Genomic DNA, 13,334 nt, shown 5'->3' on the forward strand with positions numbered 1-13,334 from the left:
CCCACTTCAATCTAATGTATGAAGTATGATATGTCAAGAGCTTTGTAAAGTTGTGAACAACCAATAAAAAAAAAGAAAAAAATAAAAACTGTGTTTTTCGTAAGATTTCCAACTTTACACTAATTGCTCTGTTTTTAACAGAACAATGCATTTTCAGCATTTATATGATGTAGATGTAACCATTGAGAACATTATTTAGAGTTTTAGCTTCTTATTGCAGCTGTAACAAATTACCACGGACTTAATGACTCAAACCAATTCACATTTCTTATCTTACCATCTTTGATGACACAGTATTAAATGGGTCTTACTAGGCTGAAAGCAACAAGTCAGTAGAATTGAATTCCTTTATGGAAGATTTAAAGGACAATCTGTTTTACTGCTTTTTTTCAGCTTATAGAAGCCACCTACATTCCTTGGCTAGTGGTCTTCCATCTTCTTCTTCTTTTTTTAATAGATATCTTCAATTTTTTAATTGATTTTTTAAAAAATAAATGACAGCGGAATGCACTACAATTCTTATTACACATATACAGCACAATTTTTCATATCTCTGGTTGTATATAAAGTATGTTGACACCAATTTGTGTATTCATACATGTACTTTGGATAATGACGTCCATCACATTCCACCATTCTTGCTAACTCCCTGCCCTCTCCCTTTCTCTCTCAACCCTCTGCCCTATCTAGAGTTAGTCTATTCCTCCCATGCTCCCCCTCCGTATCCCACTATGAATCAGCCTCCTTATATCAGAGAAAACATTTGGCATTTATTTTTTTGAGATTGGCTAACTTCACTTTAATTCACAATAGCTAAACTGTGGAACCAACCTGGATGCCCTTCAGTAGATACAATGAATGGATACAAAAACTGTGGCATATATACACAATGGAATTTTACTCAGCAATAAAATAGAAAAAAAAATCATGGAATTTGCAGGTAAATGGATGGTGTTGGAGAAGATAATGGTCTTCCATCTTCTAAGTTGGAAATCAGCTGTCCGGTATTTCTTATGCCATATCAGTTTGAGAGCCTTGTGCCCCACTTCCACTTGACTCTATATTTACACTGGACCTGTATGTATAATCCAGCATAGTCTTCTTATGCTAAGGTTTCATAATTAGCAACCTTTATTCTATATGATACCTTAATTTGCTTTATCATAAAACACATTTTATTCATGGGTTGTGAGGATTATGACATAAACATCTTCATTTTTAGCTTAGAGTTCATTGCTCTGGCTACTATACACAGGTAACTTCATTGACATATGGAGGTTTAATTTGCTAAGAATTTCATACTACAAGTTTCAGTCAGACATTTAAGAAACCAAATTATCTCTTGTTACTTTCAAATTGTTTACTTAATTGGAAAATTATAAATTTTAATAATGTCTGTAGAGTTCCTTTCAGATAGTTCTATAGAATTTTTTCTTTGGGTTGGCATTATCTTCAAATAAAGCAAAGCCTATGGTATTTGTTTGTAACCATAGAAAATATCAACCATGCATTAATGAATCTCAATTAAACTGTTGATTAATAAAAAACAACCACATAAGCTGTTTCTTTAAAACTGGAATATTTTGAAAATATTCACAATTTGGACATTAGTTTTAACACTTTACCCATTAACATCTACATCAAATTAAACAAAATATTGACTACTTATTGTGGTAATTTCACAAACATCCTGATACTCATTCAAATTGTTAGAAATTGGGAGATGGAACAAAGGAAGTTGTCAATGAACCTTTGGCCATGTGGTTATTGCCTCCAAATTCTCCTAAAGGAGTTCCACTTAAGAAGTGTTTCCCCATGCCATTTTTTTTAGATTATTATTTGTGTGTATGCCTACACACACGCACACACACACACACACACACACACACACACACATACACACACACCTTTGCTGAATACTGAGATGATAAGACTGGCTAACATGTATACAATAATATCTCAGGCTCTTGGCATATGTCTTGTGATAAATAATTACTTTTATAACTTATTAAAGTCTAAAAGACCATTAAATTGATTAATAAATTGATTTTTACTTTAGCCAGAAGACATAATATTAAGATATATGTCTATGAAGAAAGATAAACCTGTACTTAATGCCTAGCTGTGCTTTCTATGGCCTAATAGTGACCCAGGAACCTCCCACTCCATTGTGTCCATCAGGGAACTCAAGCCCAGCTCAAAACACATTCATCAGTGGGTAGATGCATACTCCAGCATGTGGGGATTGATAGGCCACTGAAACTTGTATTCCTTCAGGGTCTGATTGATTTGAGCAACTCAGAGTAATATTTCCTTATCTGTACAATGGGAATACCTAATGTGTAAAGTTATCTGAAGAATAAATGACACATGAAAATTAACTAGAAAATGTATCATTCCTGCTAGAAATTCTCTCTTCCTTGTCAAAAATGTGAATTCTATTTTTGTTGTTGTTGTTGCGCCCAAATAACCCCATAGCAATCTTATTTTTGCAAACTATTCAACTGGATTCCAATGTTTTATACCTCACTTTTAAAAGTAGATAATACAAGCATTGCCAAATTATTTTAATATAAGTGTACTATCTAAAGATAATAATTATAAATGGTATGAATAAAATGTAAAATCATCCAAATTATTAGAACTAGAAGGCAAATCAACTATTAATTAATATCACTGTTGTTATTTCTTAGATGTTTTTAGATATATACCTACTGTGAAACTCTTGATTTTGCCTGTCTTGCCAACCTAACAGTTTGTGCCTACCTGTCTGATGAAATTCCACAGTTCTCACAAGCTGGGTACAGATGGTTCAAGAGAATTCTTATGACAAATAGTCCTTTGGGATCCACAAACAGGACAAAATATTCCTTAAAATTATAAGATTCCTTGGGGCAGTTGTTGACAGCTGCAATGCATACATTCATGGCCTAATTGCCAATTAAATGACCCAGATTGGGAGGTGCAAAGAAATTGAGGGAAAGATCACACCCTACTGAGCTATTTTCGTATTTTAACTACTTATTAGATTACCTTGATTTTTAAAGAGGCATTACAGTATGCCTACTAATACAATATAACTTTCCACAATTTTTTTAACCACAATAGAATTGGAATATTTCTTTTATTCTGGAAGAAAGAAGACTGATCAATAAATTTTATCTAAAAGTATTTATCTCGGCATTATTATAAGATTACTATTGGGTCATTGACCTATTTAGCATTATAAAGTATGTATTATGTGTGTGGTTGAAATATAGTAAAACTTTGTTCAGTTTTTGAACAGCTTAAAAAATGAGACTAACTGTAAGAAAACAAACCACTCGAATATAAATTTTGAATATTATTTCTAGTTTGTAAAATCAATGAACAAAATTACATTGCATTAGTATTTAGACAAACATTAATCAGAGGAAAACACTGAAAGTTGTAATTAATTCTATAATTTGACCAACTATTGGCTTGCTATAGCTCCAGATCCATATAAAGGATCATCTCAATGCTGTAGCACAAGTCTTAGAATGACGGATTTAATCACAAAATAGGAAATATTATCTTTGAGGATGCTAGGAAAAGAATTAGGAAAGAAGATAGCAAGATTGAATCTGCTTTATGAATTTCATATGCATTCCTGCTTTAGAAAGTGTTTAGTATTTCTCTCACTTACTAAATTTAAGGACATTGTTAAAATGAGTCAAAATTATACCAGAAGATAAAGAATATAAATGCTATCTTACACAAAGCATTATGATATTGCCATTTCCGGAAAAAATATTAAAGAGACAGTAAAAAAATTTGCACAAACGAATACATAGAATTTATTCTTAAATATTTAAGTCAATTAATTTCAGTAATTTCAACTGGCAATTAGAAAAATAAATCATAGAATATAAGTTTGAAGAAATTGAAATTATATATTACCAATTTATACTAAAAATTAATGATGTTACCAAGTTGACAAAAATTAAATGTGAGAGGCTAATTGTAAACAAGACTAAAATCTGTTTAATTGTGGATAATGAAGAAAATTTAAAAGGAAAGTCAGGGATGCTCACCACACTGATCACACTCTAGGAACCCAGTGATTATCACCATCAAGGCATTTTCAAACAGTGCACAGTAATATAAAACATTGCAAGCAAGTCACAAACTGAGATCAAACCTATAAACAGAAAGAAATACAACTTGAAAAATAATGTGTTAGAAAAAGGGTTTTAATTCTTCAAAAATACTCAGAGGTAACCAATCAAATTTGGAAAATATTACAACATAAAGATATTTGCCAAACAGGAATGGAAGAATTGGGGGATTTTTTGCAGAACTTCTTTTCTAGACTATTAATATTAGCTAAAATAATTATTCTTGAAGTAAATTTGTTTTGCAATGTATTTACTGCTTGGAAATTTTTAAAATAAAAAAGACAAGTTTCATATTTAGAATTAGATGTCTAATTTTTAATATATTTTAACTTTTGGAAAAAATTAAATCGAAATGGTATTAGATTTTGAGTATGAAGAATAATCATCTGAGCTACACCCTGAGTCAGAAAGGCAGAAGTTTGTTAACAGTCTATAGGACTGAGAAGAGAAAGTAGAAGAAAAGGCAAAACAGAAATTAAAGAGTTAAGAAATATGTTACAGGTATGGAATCACACAATTTGGTCATGAGAGGAGGAATATATGAACACTAACAAAAACAGGACAATGACAAGCTCAAAATATGTTTTGAAATAGAAAAATAATTCCTAGAGGGAAACTCTCATACGAAAATATTACATCTCTTAAAACAGATTGCAAATTTAAGTAAAACTATTTTGTTTTTCTCAGAAAAGTACTGTTGTATAAGTTAAAATGTGATCGTGGATCTTTAATGCATGGTTTGTTATGAAAATACATGGAATTTTTACTTAAAAGCATAAAGATGTGAATTAAGCTCAGAATGGAGACTACAATTTCATATTTACCAGAGAAAGATGTCATTGCCCCTCTATTTACTTTTACCCCTCATTCCTCTATATTTTTAAAAAGTAGACTCTTTTGGGATGGAGATGCAGCTCACTGGTAGAGCACTTGCCTAGTGTGCACAAGACCCTGAGTTTAATCCCTAGTACTACAAAACAAACAAGTGAACAAACACTTCTACCTTTCTTGGAAATCAAATGAGCCAGATATGCTGGGAGGGAGGTCTATGGTCACTGTATGTAGAAAGGTTATAACCTTTTGTCTCTCCATTTTTATTTGTTTGCCAATTCTTTTGTAAATCATTGTCCACTGAGTGGTAAGGTGACTGAACTTTTTAAAACTTGAGGGAACTGGGTGGGCAATTTCCTTCTTCCTAAAAGAAGAAATCCATCTAAATGTGAACATTCTAGTTCTGGGCATGCTGGAATATTTGAGAGTATTCTTAAAAGATTATTCATTTATTCAAGCAACTTAATTCAAACATTATTTCTGGAATCTCTAATAAGTGCCAGGCTATATTGTAGACATTAGGAATAAGGAGAAAAGGGTGGGGCAGACTGTTTGCTCTTAATGAAGATTACATTCCAAATAAACAAAGAAATATCAAAAAGAAATTAATAAACTGGTAAGATATTCAAAGTGGAAATAAGCACTATGAATATAAGTGAAGTAGGTAAAGTAATATAAGAGAGTTTGACTTTAAGAAAATTGTCTACTCTACCCTATTATACTGACCTATGTTCTACTAACTGTTCCTCTATTCCTCGTAATAATTGTCCAATGAATGGCTGCCAAACCAGAGGATTATTGTTCATAATTGTTTCCAAAACTGGTAGAACTTTAGCTGACCAATTATTGTAAAGCTTCATAATACTTTTGCTCTTTATACTCTAGGTGAAATATTTCTTTGAACTTATTCTCACTCACAATATTCTAAATGAAGATTTATTTAGAATAATGTATGAAAATGATTAAAAAGTAAACAAATAAAAATGGAGTTCTAAAATAATGCAAATAATCTACATGAAATCAAAAAATGAGAAACAAGGGAACAAAAATCATAGGAAAAAGCAGTAAATCTAAATCCAACAATGCAAGAATCTACATTTAATCTTTTCTTTAATATTTAATTGATTTTATTTTTTAAATACATGACAGTAGACTGCATTATAATTCTTATTACACCTATAGAGCACAATTTTTTATATCTCTGTTTATATATAAAAATGTTCACACCAATTTATGTCTTCATACATATACTTTGGAAAATGATGTCCTTCACATTCCTCCATCATTGCTAACCCCCTCCCTGCCCCATCCCTTCCCCTCCCACACTTCTGCCCTATCTAGATTTTATCTATTTCTCTAATGGTTCCCCTCCTTACCCCACTATGAGTTAGCCTCCTTATATCAGAGAAAACTTTCAGCATTTGTTTTTTTGGGGATTGGCTAATGTCACTTAGTGTTATTTTCTCCAACACCATCCATTAACCTGCAAATGCATGATTTTATTGTCTTTTATTGCTGAGTAATATTCCATTGTGTATATATGCTTCATTTTTTATATCCATTCATCTACTGAGGGGCATCTAGGTTGGTTCCACAGTTTAGCTATTGTGAATTGTGCTGCTATAAATAGTGATGTGGCTGTGTCCCTGTAGTATGCTGTTTTTAAATCCTTTGGGTATACACCAAGTGGAGGGATAGCTGGGTCAAATTGTGGTTCCATTCCCAGTTTTCCAAGGAATCTCCATACTGTTTTCCATATTGGCTGCGCCAATTTGCAGTCCCACCAGTAATGTGTGAGTGTGCCTTTTTCCCTATATTCTCGTCAACAATTATTGTTGTTTGTCTTCATAATAGCTGCCATTCTGACTGGAGTAAGATAGTATCTTAGAGCAGTTTTGATTTGCATTTCTCTAATTGTTAGAGATGATGAGCATTTTTTCATATATGTGTTAATTGATTGTATATCCTTTTCTGAGAAGTGTCTGTTCATGTCTTTGGCCCATTTATTGATTGGGTTATTTGTTCTTTTGGTGTTTTGCTTTTTGAGTTCTTTATATACCCTAGAGATTAGTGCTGTATTTGATGTGTGAGGGGTAAAAATTTGCTCCCAAGCAACTTATTTTAAAAAGGAAAAGATTACTGTAATTGTTGGGATGTGAGGTGTTCCCCAAAAGCTAACATTTGAGACAATGCAAGAAGGTTCAAAAGAGAAATGGTGGGTTGTAAGAGTCTCAGCCCAATCAATGAATTAACCCCCTTATAGGGATTAACTGAGTGGTAACTGAAGTGGTAGGGTTTGGCTGGAGGAGGTGGGAATTTGGGTATGGCTTTGGGGTATATATTGTATCTGGCCAGTGGAGTTTCTCTTTCTCTGTTGCCTAATTATCAAGTGAGCTGGTTCCTTCTGCCACACTCTTTCACCATGATGTCCTGCCTTATCTCCAGCCTCAAGGAATGGCCTTCCATGGACTGAGACCTCTGAAAACATGAGCACTCAAATAGACTTATCTTCCCCTAAAATTGTTCTGGTTAGATCTTTTAGTCACAGTAGGAAAAAAAAAAAAAAAACTAAAACAATTACCAAAAAAGTGAAAAAAAACATCTGAGTTCCATCTACAAGTCACTTTACATAAAAACAAAAACAAAAAAAAAACACCTAAATTAAAAGTAATTGAATAGAATAAATATATACATTGTAGATAGTAAGGCAAGAGCGGCTATATGAACATAAGAGAAATATATTTTAACATTAAAACTATTATAGATAAAAAGATAAAGGATCAATTTATATGGGCACAGTAATAATTATAAAGGCACATTTGACTAATAATGGAAACTAAAAATATGTGATTCGAAAACTCACAAACACTTTCACAATTTTAACAGGATATTTTGACGTCTCTCTCAGAAATTGACAGAACTAGATAAAGCATCAGCAAATACATAAATTAAGAACTTTTGATATTAATAGAATGCCAAAAACTACAGATTACAGTTTATTTACAAGTCAATATGTTCATGTGATTCATTCACAAAAGAGACCATATGGTCAATCTTAAACCAAGTCACAATGTATTTAAAGATTTAGAATAAACAAAAATATCTCTAGGACTTGGCATAAGTCCATGACATTATACAGAGTATATTCTCCAAATTTAATATAATAAATTTGGAAACTGACATCAATAAATTATATAACACTCTCTCAAAAAATAAATTTGGAAAGTGAACAACTTATTTCTAAATAATTATAAGCTAAATTCTCAAGGAGTGTGTGTGTGTGTGTGTGTGTGTGTGTGTGTGTTAAGCTTTTTGAGTTCTTTATATATTCTAGAAATTAATGTTGTATCTGAAGTGTAGGTGGCAAATTTTTCCCATTCTGTAGGCTTTCTTTTCACATTTTTGGTTGTTTCTTTTATTGTGAAGAAGCTTTTTAGTTTGATGCCATTCCACTTAGTGATTCTTGATTTTACTTCTTGCACTTTAGGACTCTTGTTGAGGAAGTCAGTTTCTAAGCACTTACAAAATAAAGAGAAAAACAAGACCTTTCATTTCATAGATGCAGAAAAACAAGGTGACAAACTTCATTATCTATTTTAATAGAAACTTTCAAATAAAAGGAATAGAAGTAAATTTTCTCTCTCTGATTCAGATTAATTTACCTTATACTTTCTTCATAAAATTAAAAACAATTAAAATTTGGCCATTTTCATTCAGCATTCTGCTTTTTGTTTGTTTGTTTGTTTTGTTTTTTACGTGGTGCTGAGGATTGAACCCAAGGCTTCACGCATGCTGGGCGAGTGCTCTATTGCTAAGCCACAATCCCAGCCACTGCTAGGGTTCTTAAATGCTGCAAAATGCATGTTTTAAAAAATCAATGACAAAAGTGAGCGAGAAAAAAGTAAAATTGTTTTTACTTGACATGGTGGCTTAGCTAGAAAATTATAAAGGATCTATGGATTGTTAATAGAATAAACTGGCAAATTTTCAGAGTGTAAGATAAATATAAAAAATCCTTTAAATTTTTATACAACAGAATCAAAAGAATGAAAATTCTTAATGGTCTATTATTATTCTTCCAGAAGCAAAAATAAACAAACAAAAAAAATCCAAATGATTTTTTTAAAAGATTTTGAGACATTTATAATAAAATCTATAGAAAAGAAATCAAAGACTTGAATAAGAAGAAAGCTGTTATATTTGTAGATTTTTTATGTTTCAATTCTTCCTAAATTAATTTACATTAAAGTCAGCGTAAACCAAAAGCCCAGAAAGGATTTTTTGTGGGAATACAAAATCTACCCGAATTTTGTAAATGGCAAATTAGAATTTTTGCATTGCCAACTGACAATATTAGGAGTAAAGTAAATCTTTTCCTGCTTCCTTAACCCAATTTTTCAAATGACTTAGAAGAAATGAAATATTTGAAAAATTATCAAAGTTATGAGACTTAAAAAATTGACATCAGGGCTATGGTTGTGGCTCAGCAGTAGAGCACTTGCCTCACATGTGCAAGACCCTGGGTTCGATCCTCAGCACCACATAAAAATAAATAACTGAAATAAAGGTATTGGGTCAAAAGAAAATTGATTTCAAAATTTTCAATATTTAAGAAAATGTCAGAGTAAACAGAATAATATGATATAGGTGAAATACATCCACATGTACATGTTTTAGCAAAGGTCCCAGTGCAATTCAAAACCAAAAATAAAATCTTTACAACAGATTTTATGGAAACTGCTTGATATAATATGAAATAAAATAAACATAAACCTTTTCTTTCTGTAGCACACACACAAAAAATTAAACTATACGTAGATCATATGTAAAAGCTAAAAGTATAAAAACACTAAAAAAATCTTTGTAATATTAGGGTAATAAAATATTTACTTCAAATAAATATTTATCTTAAATATTTAAATAATTATTAAGCAAATATTTACCTTAAAAATTTAGATTCAGGGCTGGGGATATAACTCAGTTTGTAGAGTTCTTGTCTCTCATGCAAAAGGCCATGGGTTCAATCCCCAGCACCCCCCCCAAAAAAAAAAAAATTCAGACAATGTAAACCATCAATTTAATACCCAGAAATTTTTACATTTAAAACTTTTCTTCATTTTGATAATATTAATTCTGCCTATCAAAGAGCAAGCTAGATCTTTCCATCTTCTAATGTCTTCTTTGATTTCTCTCTTTAGGGTTCTGTAGTTTTCATTGTATATATCTTTCACCTTTTTCATTAAGTTGATTCCCAAGTATCCTATATTTTTTTTTTGAGTGAAGCAGGTGGCATCCCAATACCAGACCTTAAACTATAGTACAGAACGATAGTAACAAAAACAGCATGGTATTTGCACCAAAATAGACTTGTAGACCAATGGTACAGAATAGAGGACACAGAGACTAATCCACAAAATTACAATTATCTTATATTAAACAAAGGTGCCAAAGTATACATTGGAGAAAAGATAGCCTCTTCAACAAATGGGGGAAACTGGAAAATCCATATTCAACAAAATGAAATTAAACCCCTATCTCTCACCATGCACAAAACTCAACTCAAAATGGATCAAGGACTGAGGAATACAACCAGAGACCCTGCGACTAATAGAAGAAAAAGTAGGCTCTAATCTTCATCATGTGGGATTAGGCCCCAACTTCCTTAATAAGATTCCTATAGTGCACGAATTAAAACCAAGAATCAATAAATGGGATGGACTCAAAATAAAAAGTTTCTTCTCAGCAAAACAAACAATTTGTGAGGTGAATAGACAGCCTACATCTGGTGAGCAAATTTTTACCCCTTACACATCAGATAGAGCACTAATCTCTAGGGTATATAAAGCACTCAAAAAGCTAAGCACCAAAAAAACAAATAACCTGATCAATAAATGGGCCAAGGAAATGAACAGACACTTCTCAGAAGAGGATATTCAATCAATCTACAAATATATAAAAAAAAATGTTCATCATCTCTATCAATTAGAGAAATGCAAATCAAAACTACTCTAAGATTTCATCTCACTCCAGTCAGAATGGCAGCTATTGGAAGACAACCAACAATAAGTGTTGGTGAGGATGTAGGGAAAAAGACACACTCATACATTGCTGGTGGAACTGCAAATTAGTGCAGCCAATATGGAAAGCAGTATGGAGATTCCTTGGAAATCTTGGAATGGAACCACCATTTGATCCAGCTATCCCTCTCCTTGGACTATACCCAAAGGACTTAAAAACAGCATACTACAGGGACACAGCCTCATCAATGTTTATAGCAGCACAATTCACAATAGCTAAACTGTGGAGCCAACCTAGATGCCCTTTAGTAGATGAATGGATAAAAAATTTGTGGCATATATGCACAATGGAATTTTACTCAGCAATAAAAGAGAACAAAATCATGGCATTTGCAGATAAATGGGTGGTGTTGGAGAAGATAATTCTAAGTGAAGTTAGCCAATCACAGAAAAGCAAATGCTGAAAGTTTTCTCTGATATAAGGAGGCTGGCTCATAGTGGGGTAGGGAGGGGAACCATGGGAGAAATAGATAAATTCTAGATAGGGAATAGGGGTGTGAGGGAAAGGGAGGGGCAGGGGATTAGCAAGGATGGTGGAATGTGATTGTCCTCATTATCCAAAGTACATGTATGAAGACATGAATTGGTGTGAACATACTTTATGTACAAACAAATGTACAAAAAATTGTTCTATATGTGTAATAAGAATTGTGATGCATTCTGCTGTCATTATTTAAAAAATAAAACCAATTAAAAACAGTACATGTATAAAGGCATGAATTGGCATCAACATACTCTGTATACAAAGATGAAAAATTGTACTCTATATGTGTAATAATATTGTAATACATTCTTATGCCATGTATTAAAAAAATAAAATCAATAAAATTAAAAAACCTTCTCTTCATAAAACAATAAAGAGGACAGGAAAATGTCAGCACAAAATGAGAAGAAATATTTACAATATGTATATCTGACAAAGAAATTTTACCTAAAATACATAAAAATGCCTACAACATCCCATCAAATTTGAAAGAATTGGCAAGAGGCAATGGCAAATGTATCCATCACGATAATACTAGAGCACACCTACTGCAATAGATAAAGCAGATGGATAATTCAAGTGAGAATATGAAGCAATTGAAATTTACACAAATTGACAGTTTATTAAAAATTAAATATTCGGTTACTATGCCACTGGCCATTTTATTTCCTGATATTTTACACCAGAATACTGAAAATACTTGTACAGGCAAAGACTTGTTCATAAATTTTCATACCAGCTTTATTTTTATTTTAAGTAGCTCAAAAATGAAAAAGCGATGTGTTTTAGTCTTTTTTTTTTTTGCTGCTGTAATGAAAAAATCTGACCAGAATAATTGTAGAACAGAAAAAGTTTATTTGGATGTCTCTTGGTTTCAGAAGTCTCAGACCATGGACAGCAGGCTCTACTCCTTGGGGATTAAGGTGATGCACAATACTGTGGAGGAAGAGTGTGGGGGAGGCAAGCACCTCACATGCCTCACATGATGATCAGGAAGCAGAGAGAGAAACTCCACTCTCCAGATAAAAAATATCTATCCCAAAGGCAAACACTCAGGGACCCACCTCTTCCAGCCACACCCTCCCACCTTCAGTTACCTCTCAGTTAATCCTATGGGGGTAGGGATTAATTAAGACTCTCATAACCCAATCATTTCTCTTCTAAATCTTCTTGCATTGTCTCACACAAGAGCTTTTGGGGGACACTTCATATCCAAAACATAGCACAATGAATTTTTTACACATTAGTTCCTATATTAAAATATAACTTAGCACACAACAGAATGAACTACCAAAGCACACAAGAATATGAGCAAATAAGAAAATCATACATGGAGTGAAAAAAGAAAGACATAAAAAAACACATGCTCATCCTAAGGAACTAACATAAAATTACAGGAAAAGCACAGTACTCTATAGTGATGAGCAACTTACTAGTGATTTATTTAAGCCAGAAATGCATAGAAAAGCTCTAAAAGAAACATCGCCAGTATAGTTTGACATATTTATAAAAATATTGAATGCATTTTATTCTAATTAGGAATACAACACAGTGAATCTCCACATTGTATATAACCACAAAACTAGGATCCTAATTAGAATAAGATGTACTCCATGTTTGTATAAATATATCAAAATATATTCTACTGTCACGTATAAATGAAAAGAACAAATTTTTAAAAAAAGGAATGTTGAAAGTGCCGGAAATATTTTGTATCTTGACTTTGGCCAAGATTTTGTGGTTGTGTACATCTGTATTCTTAACTTTATTTGGACTATGGTTGTATTCATAAAATTGAATACT

This window comes from Spermophilus citellus, assembly GCF_964194105.1.
Source record: "Spermophilus citellus genome assembly, chromosome: 1".
In the NCBI taxonomy this organism is placed as follows: Eukaryota; Metazoa; Chordata; class Mammalia; order Rodentia; family Sciuridae; genus Spermophilus; species Spermophilus citellus.